This window comes from Juglans microcarpa x Juglans regia, chromosome 8D (genome assembly GCF_004785595.1).
Source record: "Juglans microcarpa x Juglans regia isolate MS1-56 chromosome 8D, Jm3101_v1.0, whole genome shotgun sequence".
Taxonomy (NCBI): Eukaryota; Viridiplantae; Streptophyta; class Magnoliopsida; order Fagales; family Juglandaceae; genus Juglans; species Juglans microcarpa x Juglans regia.
This window is the reverse complement of record NC_054608.1, coordinates 7,927,658-7,939,069: the sequence shown is the minus strand read 5'-3', so window position 1 is coordinate 7,939,069 and position 11,412 is coordinate 7,927,658. Positions and strand designations below refer to the sequence as shown.

At 37.2% G+C, this 11,412-nt stretch overlaps 1 pseudogene; it reads right to left on the bottom strand.

The window, feature by feature from the left end:
* Positions 1-2,031: 2,031 nt before the first annotated feature.
* On the bottom strand, positions 2,032-5,598 carry LOC121242174 (annotated as a pseudogene).
* Between the last annotated feature and the right edge of the window lie 5,814 nt (positions 5,599-11,412).

Sequence of the window (11,412 nt, the reverse complement as noted above, 5' to 3'; positions counted from 1 at the left end):
TCAATGAGAATAGTGACTGGTTGGTTGCCAATTCTTCCCACAACTCGCATAGTCTTGGGGTTCAAGGACCCAATAATAGCATGCAAAGTAATTTCTGGATTTTCACTAGCAACTGAAGTTTGTTGTGTGTTAAGCTGGCCCCCTTCCTTATCAGTGCTCATGTCAATTACTTCATAATTCTCCTCTATCTCCTCAATTAAATACAGCTTTGGGCTTGAACACTTATGACCTGTGGCCCGTTTAGATTCACGAGAATAACACATGCCTTTAGTCTTGTGCTCTCTCATCTCTTGTTGGCTAACTTTATGGATTGAGACTATGGCTTTGAGCTGGTTTGGGAGGGTATTTGTGGTAGGAGGTTGTGGGTAGGAATTAATGTAGGCTGAATCATGAGTCTGTGTGATTGTGCTGTAGGGATGATTATACTATGGAGGCTTTTCATGGAGATAAATCTTTTCCTCTTGAATTTTTGCAAGTCCATAAGTTGTGATTAGATCAGTGGGGGTAAACATTTTAACTGTTAGCCTTATATCATCCCTAAGGCCACTAAGAAAGCAACTAAGCTTGTAATTCTCAAATAACCCACGCAACCTGTTGGATAAGGCTTCAAAATCAGCTTTGTAATCTTCAACACTACCCTTTTGTCTTAACTTAACCAATTGTTCCATAGGATCATCATAAGTGGTTGGGCCAAATCTGACTATTAATGCATTAACGAAGGCATCCCAAGTAATTAATCCCTCAAATTGTTCTAAGTCCTAGAACCAAACTAGTGCCTTCCCTTTCATGTGCAGTGAAACTAAACACAGTTTATTCTGAGGAGGAATATTATGATAGATAAAAATAAATAAATTACCTTAAATAGCCAACCATGGGGGTTGTCCCCGTGAAAAACTAGAAAGTCCAAACAAATGGATCTGGAATGTATGTCTGCACCATGGGTTACGACTTGAGCGTTATTGTGTTCCTGGTGGTCATTGTGTCGTTGGTGACTAGAAGAATCTCTTGACAAAGTTGTTTTAATAGTGCAGGCCATCATGGAAAATTGTTTCATCATCATCTCCATTTGGCATCTCATAGCCAACATTTCCAGTTCGATTGTATTAAATTGGCTATCAGTGTTTTTGATAAGCTAATCTATAGTTTTTTTCTAGGCATTGAGTCTTTCCTAGAGATCTTTCATGCAGGTGTTTTTAGCCATGAAACAGGGCAAGAAAGAGGCTCTAAATACCACTTGTAATGGATCAAACTAGAAAATAATGGAAAGCAACAAATCTTATGGAAAATTCATATGTATTTAGTAGAAAAGGATAATGCTCTCTTTGAGGGAAAGTTCCTCTATAGATAAAATAGAATAACAAATTGAATATCAAGTTCTGGATGCTTTCCTTAGACAGTTACTACGCTAGAAATAGTAGTGCTATTGTAAAGACATAATTGACCCCTACATTACTCGATTACAAACTGAAAAAAATAAAAGAGCATATAGAAGTAAAAGAGTATAAGTAAATCATGGATCAAGCCCTGAGCCCATTCGAAGCCCACATAAGTCACCTTCATCCTTCACTGGCTTTACCCCTTGCTTAAGGCCCATTGCCCTCACGTTGGCCCCAAGGCTACCGCATCTCTAACTCAACACTTCGACAATGCTGTTCTCCCCCTTTCCATTCGGCGTGTAACTCCAATTGGCTGAATCTTTAATAAACATTGTGAAGTAAATCCTTTGTTGATATGTGGGAAAAGTTTGAAACTAGTTGTACTTTTTCACTTCGCATATCCGCAGCCGCCTCCACAAGGTGATAATTAAGATAGCTTGGCTTGAATGGAACTAGAGAGAATTTCACATTGGCTCTTGGTAGATTTGTGCCAAAGACCAGCTTCAGATTGGCAAGAACAAGGAATGGCGAAGCAGCCAACAAGCATCTGAGTATTTGATTCACTAACCCAAATAGGCAACATACATAATGTGATGGATACCTCTGATATTTGCAATACGTGAGAACAAATAGCCAGAAACTGATTGGTCGCCTCTCATTTAGTCAGGGCTGTTGTTTTACAAATGGGGCACAAATTCTTGTGCATCAGCCATTGTTTTATACAGTCAGCATGAAAATCATGGCCACATTCTGGAGTTCCAAGATCATCTCCCTCATTGTATTCCTCTTGTATATCATGGAACAATAATTCAGGCTAAAAAAAGATGACCAAGAAGGCTCGAACGAGTCAAATGGATGGATCATTACCTGACAGATACAGCATGGGTCTGCCTCAAGCTGAGACCCGACCACACTAGAATATTTCCGCCGTCTTAGACGATTTGATATTGTTTCTTCACTCAATCCTGTGCTCACATTTCCAATGCGCTCTTCTAGAGCCAATAACTCTTGTAAATCCAATAAATATTATATTACAACAACAACAATCAATATAAGAGGGTAAACAGAGTATATATTAGTTTTTTGTATACTTACCTCATAAGACATGTTATCAACATCTAGTCGCATATCCCTATGCCGATCATGATTATCAGCCACTCCGAAAAACATTGACTGATCAAAGATCATGACATCCTGACGAAAAGGTAGAAGCATATGTCAGCCACCATCATTGGGTCGCAAATCACATATGACATAACAAAATATTTATGTACAGTTCTTTCTAGTGAATAACGGAAAATGTAAGGAACACAGGGTCGTGTACATGGACCCCTAATGTGAACAGTGTGCACAGATCCCGTGTCCCTAGCACCGCTTGTGAATAAAATGCCCTCCGAGGCCTTTCTAGAATTCTCTTTATGAGATAGTGGTGTGCTTGGTGAATACACTATGAAGGTAGAAACCTAACCTCAAATCGCAAGTTCTCGCCCCTACGCATGAGACCCAAGACATTGCGAATCTGTTCCAAGAAAAAAAACAAAGAAAGTAAGCTTCAAATGAACACTAGTTTGCCCTGATGACTTGAAAGTTTAGAATCAAATAGTTTTAAACAAAAAACCACCATTAAATTCTTTTATTTCTTTTTTTTTTTTTTTTTCAGCTTGAACCAAACTATTCAACGAACAACCTTGACTCAAGTAACTAGACGTGAGAACATTCAGAAAGCAAAGATGTTACTATTCACCAAAAATGTGGGCCCCATACAATTCAGTCAAAACAGAGTTCTTTTCAATAGAAAAGTTTCGTGCATGTATAGGGTGAAAACCATTAAAAGACCAGCTTGCTTGGCTGCAATGAGAATTAGGAATGACATTGCACTTTTAGGAATCAACAAAATCTAGTTTTACCCCAAATACAAAATCTGATAGAGAGATGAAAGCATCATTGGTTGCATTTATGCAAAACCTGAATCATAGATTCACAATAAGTTTAAACAATTATCAGACTTATTAAAGCAGAATGCACAACCCATTTTGGAGTACTGATGAAACACAAATCCATTTGATCTAATGATTGTTGCCATAGGCACAAGAGAATAGGATGTCATTAAAACTTGACAAAGAATATAGCTTTTTGAAAATTGAATAAATGAAATAAGTTAAAGATGAAACAGAAAAAAAAAATTGAGAAGGATGATGTTCGCTACTACAATTTACACCAAACTTGCAGGAGTTGAATAAAATACATGATTGTTGCAATTATAATGATCATTATTTACGATTCTTTTTTTCTCATTGAATTTCCCATCTATACATATAAAGATAAAATGATAAAGAGTTTAATACGATAAATAATAGTTAATAGAAGTGGTAACTCGCATGTGTCCCAATCCCAAACATTTGTTGTTTAAAAAAAAAAAGGGTTGTGGTTGATACCAGACTTAAATGATATAGTCAATATTTAAATCTTAATCAAACATCATATAAGAAAAAGCATGAGTTCTAGGACAGACCTCAGATACAAGTCTGCTACTTCCTTCACCAGCCACAGCATTTGCTCGCAATAAATAGGGGATTCCAGGTCTACCATCACCTTGTCTCTGCACCCACAATGCTAACCTTGGGTGTGACTGGTGGTGACCCTGGTTACCAGGTCCAAATGAAAACCTCATTTCTTGTGAGGAAATAGGACCTAAATGCAGTGCGGAATAGTTACTGCTTTGTCCTCCAGTCTCAAAACCAGTAGAAGAAAATAGTGACCAGCGAACATATTCAGATAACCTTCGTGGATATTGTGGAGGATTCAGTTGAGAAACTAAAGTAGGTGCAGACGATGGATGGACTCCTGAATTGAGGCCAGTCCGAGAAGTAGATGCAACATTTCCAAGAATTCGCAAGTTTCCACCAGTTGAACTTCTATGTGCTGGATTTTGTACCAAATTTCTTGGTTCAGGAGCCGGCACAAACATTGGATGTTCTGAAAGGTTTCTCGCCATGCTTCTTGAGCCTGTTTCATTATGCGGTACATCATCTCTATCTCCAGAAACATTAGAGCTTGTGGAACTAGCAGTTCCTGAGCTATGTCCTCCATTCCACCTAAAACCTTGCACATTTCGTGGAAATTCAGGAAGATGGATCAATAGTGGTTGACTGTGAGGAATCATATTATCTGTTGCAGGTGTTGACCGCAAGTCCAGAGAATAATCAACTGGAAGAAGTCTTGGTGGTAGCTGAGAAGATGATATACTAGAATGCCTGACAGCCCTCTCTGTAAGGATTAAAGTAGGGGGAATAGAATCTGGTTGAATTGAAGGATTTATCCTCACACGGGATGTTCTATGGGAACTTCCTGCTGAACTTGGATCAGGAATGCAACCAGAAGCAACTTCTGTTGCACCGAGCCTGACTCTTGGGTTCACCTGTTCTGATGGAGCAGATACACTTAAACTCCTGCTCAAACTAAAATGAGAAGGAACAGGAGACCATCCACTATTTTCTGTACACTGAAAGTAGCTAGAACTTCCAGATACAGAAGACTGCCCAACATTTGCTTCAAGAGATTTTCTTTTACAGGACACACGATGACCCTCCAATGAACAACCTGATCTGCCATCATTCTCTGCCACTAAAACTCCACCAGTTCATGAAGAAAGTAAATGATGATCAGAACCACTAGCAGGTGGAATGCACTGATTTTCTAATCTGCTAGACTTGGAAACATTAGGACATCCCGAGACTCGGCGACTGTCACCACCATGACTCACAGAACCTGTGTTTAAGTTGAGATTCTGAGTAAGCACATCAGAATTGGAACTTTGCACATACAGATGGTTTATATTGGCATTTTCAGCTGAAAATGCATTAGACGGTTCATAGCTCCGTTCTTCCAACCTTAGACCAGCCCCAGGACAAGCACTTCCTGAAGATGACCATCCAAGCTCTGCTTTCCACTCATCACACCTAACCTCACTCTGGGTGTTGCTAGAACTAGGCTCACCCAAGCTCCATCCATTCAACATTGGTCGCTCACGGTTCAAGGAATTCAAATATGCAACATTAATATCACCAGGTGATAGTACATAGTCCTGTATTTGGTTTCCAGTAGGATTCCGCATATTATTCCAGCATATCTGCTTATCTATAGCAGCATTACTTGATGCAGATCCATGGTCAAATTCCAACATCTCAGGCAATGCATCAAGTCTCCCTCTTTGCCCTTGCATTTGGACCGATAACAATTTTGTAATAAGTAAAAATCGTGAAGAAATTTCCAATGTAAACCGTAAGCTAGGTACACTTTTGTTATACCTGAAATAATAAAGGAACAAATATCATTGGATTTGGAAGTCAGAAAGCTCTAAACAAATTTACCAATTAGCACTATGCTCTATGCACTTGTGTATACTTTGTTATTGGTGATTGTGGAAGGGCCTGAGAATTTTTAATATAAATAAATAAAATTCCATTCAAAATGTGTTGCCAGCTTGACGTAAAGGCAAGGTGCAGATTGAGTCATGATCTTATCATGAAAATGTCGTATCTTTAGTTAAATCTGGAAGGTTGAAGTGTAATTTAGGAAGAGTGATTCTATGGTCATGGAAATGCCCTGATTTGGTCCTCATAGAAGTCTTATCTACTGTAGTCTCAAGCAAGGATTAGCAGATTGATTAGCATTGCCATTCATAGAAACCTTGAAACCAGTACCTGTAATTTCTCCTGCACTAGAAACTTTATGCTCAGCTGCCCAGTGTATATTATAACATTATTTCAATTTCAAGTCTTCAGACTATTGTGTTCAACGGAAGAACAATATTCTAAATTAGTGGTCATTTTATCAACATAAAGTGTTTCAAAGCCAAGTATTAATGATTTCCAATCTTGTGAAATTTTGGCTGCATTGGTGAAGTTTCTTCAAACTTGAGAATCAGGAAGATCCTTATCTCACATAATATTAGAAGGAATAGAAGAACTCATCCTCACCTTCCTCTACAATCCTAGATATAATGGCCTCATCAAGTTTTTAAGATATTAAGAAACATTGTCAATGAAACTAGATTTAGGCCACAACAAAAACAGCCACACCCCCAACACAAAGCAACTCTGAAAATCTGAAATTCGTATTATTGGACTCAAAGTGTGTAGAATCATCTAAACATCAGTTGCAATTCCACAGATCAACATATTGTTCACAAATACTGCAATCCCATAAGATCATAAGTACCCAAAACATAGAAGGCTATTAAATAACCCTAGAATAATACCAAACAGAATCAAAGCAACATTAATTGAATAGGGATGAGAAAGAAATCAACAGTTTGCCGAGCATATCCGACACTCACAATCACAGCCACCCAAAACCTCTACTTGTAAGTAAATAATCATGAAGCATCCAAACGAGACCACATTTCACCAAAGGAACTGATCAAAATCATGTATAAGCAAACACCCACCAGGGTAAAGACTTAATTCAACGAAAAAAAGAAAAAGAAATTGCGTGAAAGTTGCACAATTGGAAACAAGGCACGCACGAAAGCATTCTAAAAAAACTTCAGTTACCATTTTTCTTTTTCCTATTTTCAAATTTTGGTGTAATGCACAACCATACAGACTGAATCAACATCCTACAAATAAAAGTAAAGACATAATGGGAAGAATGAATAAGAAAAAGAAAACAGCTCTTAGACAAATGATTTGAAAAAGAAAAAGCAGATTAAGACCAAAATTAAAAGAAAAAAAAAACAGATTTCACACACAGAACCATCTGGGTATGGAGCTAAAATAGCATTAAAACCATAAAAAAAAAACTTAAAATTTTGCTTTACAAAAAAACCCAAAAACATGACGGAGATTTCAAAAATAACAATCAGAACCCGATCTTGTGACCGACCGATCAATAAAAAATGGTGCAGAAATAAAGGGAAAATCCAAGGAAAAAAAAAAAGAAAGAAAGAACTTACCCAGCAGATGGATCTATTCATAAATCCTGGGCCAAAAAACACAGAACTAACCCAGACAAGATAATCAAAGAAAGTTATATCCCTGTTCGGCTGCCTTTTTAATTTTCTCACACTTTCTCAAGAAAAAAAACAACCAAGGAAAGAAAGAGATGAGGCGAGAAAACCAAACCCAGGAAGGTAGAAACAAAAGAAGAAGAAAGAGAGAGAGAGGTCTTAAAGGCGAAGGATTTGAGACAGAAGAAAAATGTGAAGGGAGAAAGATGTAGAGATTAAAGATGACAGTAATCTATAATTTACAAAACAACCCAAAGGAGAGAGAGACAGAGAGAGAAAGAGCAAAGTCATAACAGAGCAGTTTCCTGACGTAGAATTGAATAGAGGATAATAAATAGAAAAATAGGCGAAAAAAAAAACATAAAAGCAAACCAACAACTGGTTAGAGGCAAAAGTTATAGCACCAATTATTCGGGCGTACGCAATATATTACCAAATGGTTCTTCATTTCCTCATGACATTTCCTCTCTCTCTCTCTCTCTCTCCTTCATCTTTAATTATAAAAACAAACAAAACCAAAGAAAGTTAATCAACTGACCAGGCTCCCAATGTGCGCGCCATAGGCAGGTAGGCTGCCCCAGCCCCTCTCTCTCTCTCTCTCTCTCGGGTGTTGTTGCTACTAAACTTTTGTTATGTTATGTTGTTTCCATCTCGTTCACACCAAGCACTTGTCCTCTCCCACCCTCCCCAGTCCCCATCACATGCCCCGCTCTTTCCTCTCCCTTCCCTGCCACCCTCCTTTTTTGAAGACTCCCCCTCCCCCTGTGACTTTGAGCTGTCTTTGAGTTGTGAGTCATGACCATAATTAAATCCATTGCATTCATGTTCTAAACTTACACACCCGGCATGATTAATATCATAACATAGACACAGTGATGGTGAACATTGTAATATTTTATCATAACATACAATCGCAGTGTCTTTCTACTATTTACATATTTCAATCACAACTATTCGTTCCACTTCATGGAACGCAACCAAGATTTTAAGAGTCTGTTTGAGAATACAATTGTTTTCAGATATTTTTATATTACTTCACAACTATTTAAAATAATTTATTACTATTCACAAACTATTTTACTATTATTTACAAATGATTTGAAATACTCTTAACATACAAACAGATTCTAAGTCTATTGTCATTTTCTTATCTTCCTTCCGAACGTTAATATCATTACAATACGATATTAAGATTTTTATACAAGTTGTCCATATCCTCCTCTTGTATGCTTGTGTATAATGCTTGTGTAAGACTTTTATCTGGCTGCTTGTGTAATTTTTGTATTTACCAATAGGTTTTGGCTGAATAAAAACCTCGTGGGCAATTAATTTATAGGTCAATGACCTAAAAAATGAATGATCATGGGGCCAGGGAGGAATGACTTGACCATTCTATGTGTATTGAAGAGAGTGGATTATCAAGAATTGGGTATGGTGGGTGACTTTGGTGCACATATATTTTTATTTTTAATTTTTTCAGGTATTATGCTTTGCAGTCTCCATGTGCTGGTACAAAAGCAGCTGACATCGTTTAACTTTGCTTAAAAGAGGTGTGAATTCATGGACCTAAATGTCTCTCATTCATCAGTATCTATCCCTTCAGCTTCTGCCTCGTTCTCTCTCTCTCTTTTCCATCCCCTACCCTTCATATCTCAATCGTGGGCCTCTTATTCTTTATATTTATCGTCATTTTTGTCCGTTCCTCTCTTCTTTTTTCTCACCTTTCCAAGATGGTTGCTGCGTATTTTAGTCCATAAAAAAAATTAAAAAAAAAAAGAAAAAGGACTCCCCATCCTCCCTCCATTTGGATTGCTGCATATGTAACCCATTGCGTAACATAGCTTATTTTTTAACTAATAAAAGGGCCATAAGATAAGGGTGGTGATTCCTCCACCAAAGAGAATATTTAGAAGTTTTCCATTCTCTTGACAAATGAAGAAAATCAGACACCCTAAAGGGTTTTAGCCACGGAAGATACCACAGCTCAACCTATAAAAAAAAAAAAAAATTGTACTTTTTAGGTGCTCCAATCATGTACCAAGTGGAAAACAAATTGCAATTTGACTCTTTGCATCACATAAAATAGCTATCTAGCCACGAGTAAACATGTCAAGGTAGTGGGCTGTCTTGACCAAATGGGTGAGTAGGTTTCCAGTTAGAGAAATACAGATCATCGTGTTCATTTTAAATTTATCGTCTCCGGTCATATTAATATCATTTAGATGAACAATCACTTAAATTCTCTTCCTAAATGTTGGGCGTGGTGAATGAATGAATGAATGAATTTATTCTAAGAGAGCACAGCTCATGACCCCTCACCTTACATGCAATGCATGGATTGAGAGATCGATCACCCACTTGTATCAATAGGTGGGAGGTTGTACCTATGAAAATGTTCAATGCATGCACACATAAAAGGGGTCATCACTAATTTAAAGGCACACACATACATACATGAAAGGGTGATGGAGAAAGGTAGTACTGCTAAAAGGGTTTATAAATCTGTAACATTATAATTACAGGCAGAATGATAAAAAGTTTTGGAAGGATCAAGATTGCCTTTTACCCACCATCACCGCGTACAGGTTGGTATCACAACGTTTCTAGCTAGACTCGAGTTTAATTTCCTTCCTCATACTTCGAATTGCAAGACGATGAATGTTAAAGAAGATTAGTCTTGATCCCATGGAATGCGTATAGTAACCTAGAAAAAAATAGAATGTAAATGATTTGTATAGTTTTAAAGTGTGTAAATCTCGGACTCTCATGTGCTACCTTTGAAAAAAGTGGATAAATTTAAAAATTATATGAAAAATGTGTAGAACTTGCATACTCTAAAACTGTATTTAGTATTATTATATATATATATATATATATTATGATCTATAACTCTGCTTTGTATATTTTTGTTTGAAATTTGAAAAAGTTGAATTATTTTTTGTGTTTTGTTTGGAAGTCTGAGATAGTTGTAACGATTAGGTAATGATTAGATAAAAAATTTAAAAATTAAAAATTAAAAAGTGTTTGTATTTATGATTTTTGGATATTGAGATAAGATGAGATAAGAGTATCTTGCTATCCAAACCAGGCCTAAGAGTTACCCCGCTAGGTAATTAAAAATCTCTTTGCAACCATACTTAATAATGAAAGTTATTTATTTTCCTATATGCAACCACCTTGCTTGAGAGGAGGATTTCCTTCTCATTAGGTCATGTAGGAGGTCCATTTTTCCTCCATAGAGTGGTCGTGAATAACCACACTAGATGGAGGGAACCTCCTCCATTTCCACGAGTTGATTGTAAATAAACTTAAGACAAAAATATACCCCTTGGGATGCTATCATCGATTGAAGGATACCTCCTGCCTCCACCCATCCACGAGGTGGCCACGAGCCACCTCAATAGGTGAGGGAGTTTCCCTTGCCACAATGGGGGCAAAGTCTCCCCCATGGATGAGTATCATTCATTATGGATTGCTTTTTTTTTTTTTTTTTGAGTTCTCATTTTTATTATAGTATTTTTGGTTGATATATATATATTTTTTTACTTACCATCAATGGATGATAAGTTTTTTTTTTTTTTTTTTTAAGGAAATATCTTCTTCATTCAAAAACCAACTCATAACAGATGAATAATACATGAAGGAGCCTCCTTCATGTCTACAATTACATCAGAATCAGAAAGAGAAAGAGCATTTCGAGTTAGAGTGTGTGCGAAAATGTTAATATCCCTCTTGACATGATGTACAGACCAATGGGCAAAGAATTGTAACTGGACCTTGATATCACTGACAAGTAATCCTGCTTTTGACCAAGACTCATCTTCCATTTGAATTGCTTGGACAATCTAAAGTGAATCTCCTTCTAAAGTGATCTTGGTGAGTCCCAGTTGTATACCAAACTTGACAGCTTCAAAAGCTCCCACGGCTTCTGCCAACAGAGGATCAGGGAACAAAGACACGCTTTGTCTCATAACTGCAGAAACCAACCCATTTTCATCCCTTACAACGATACCTACTCCCACCTTA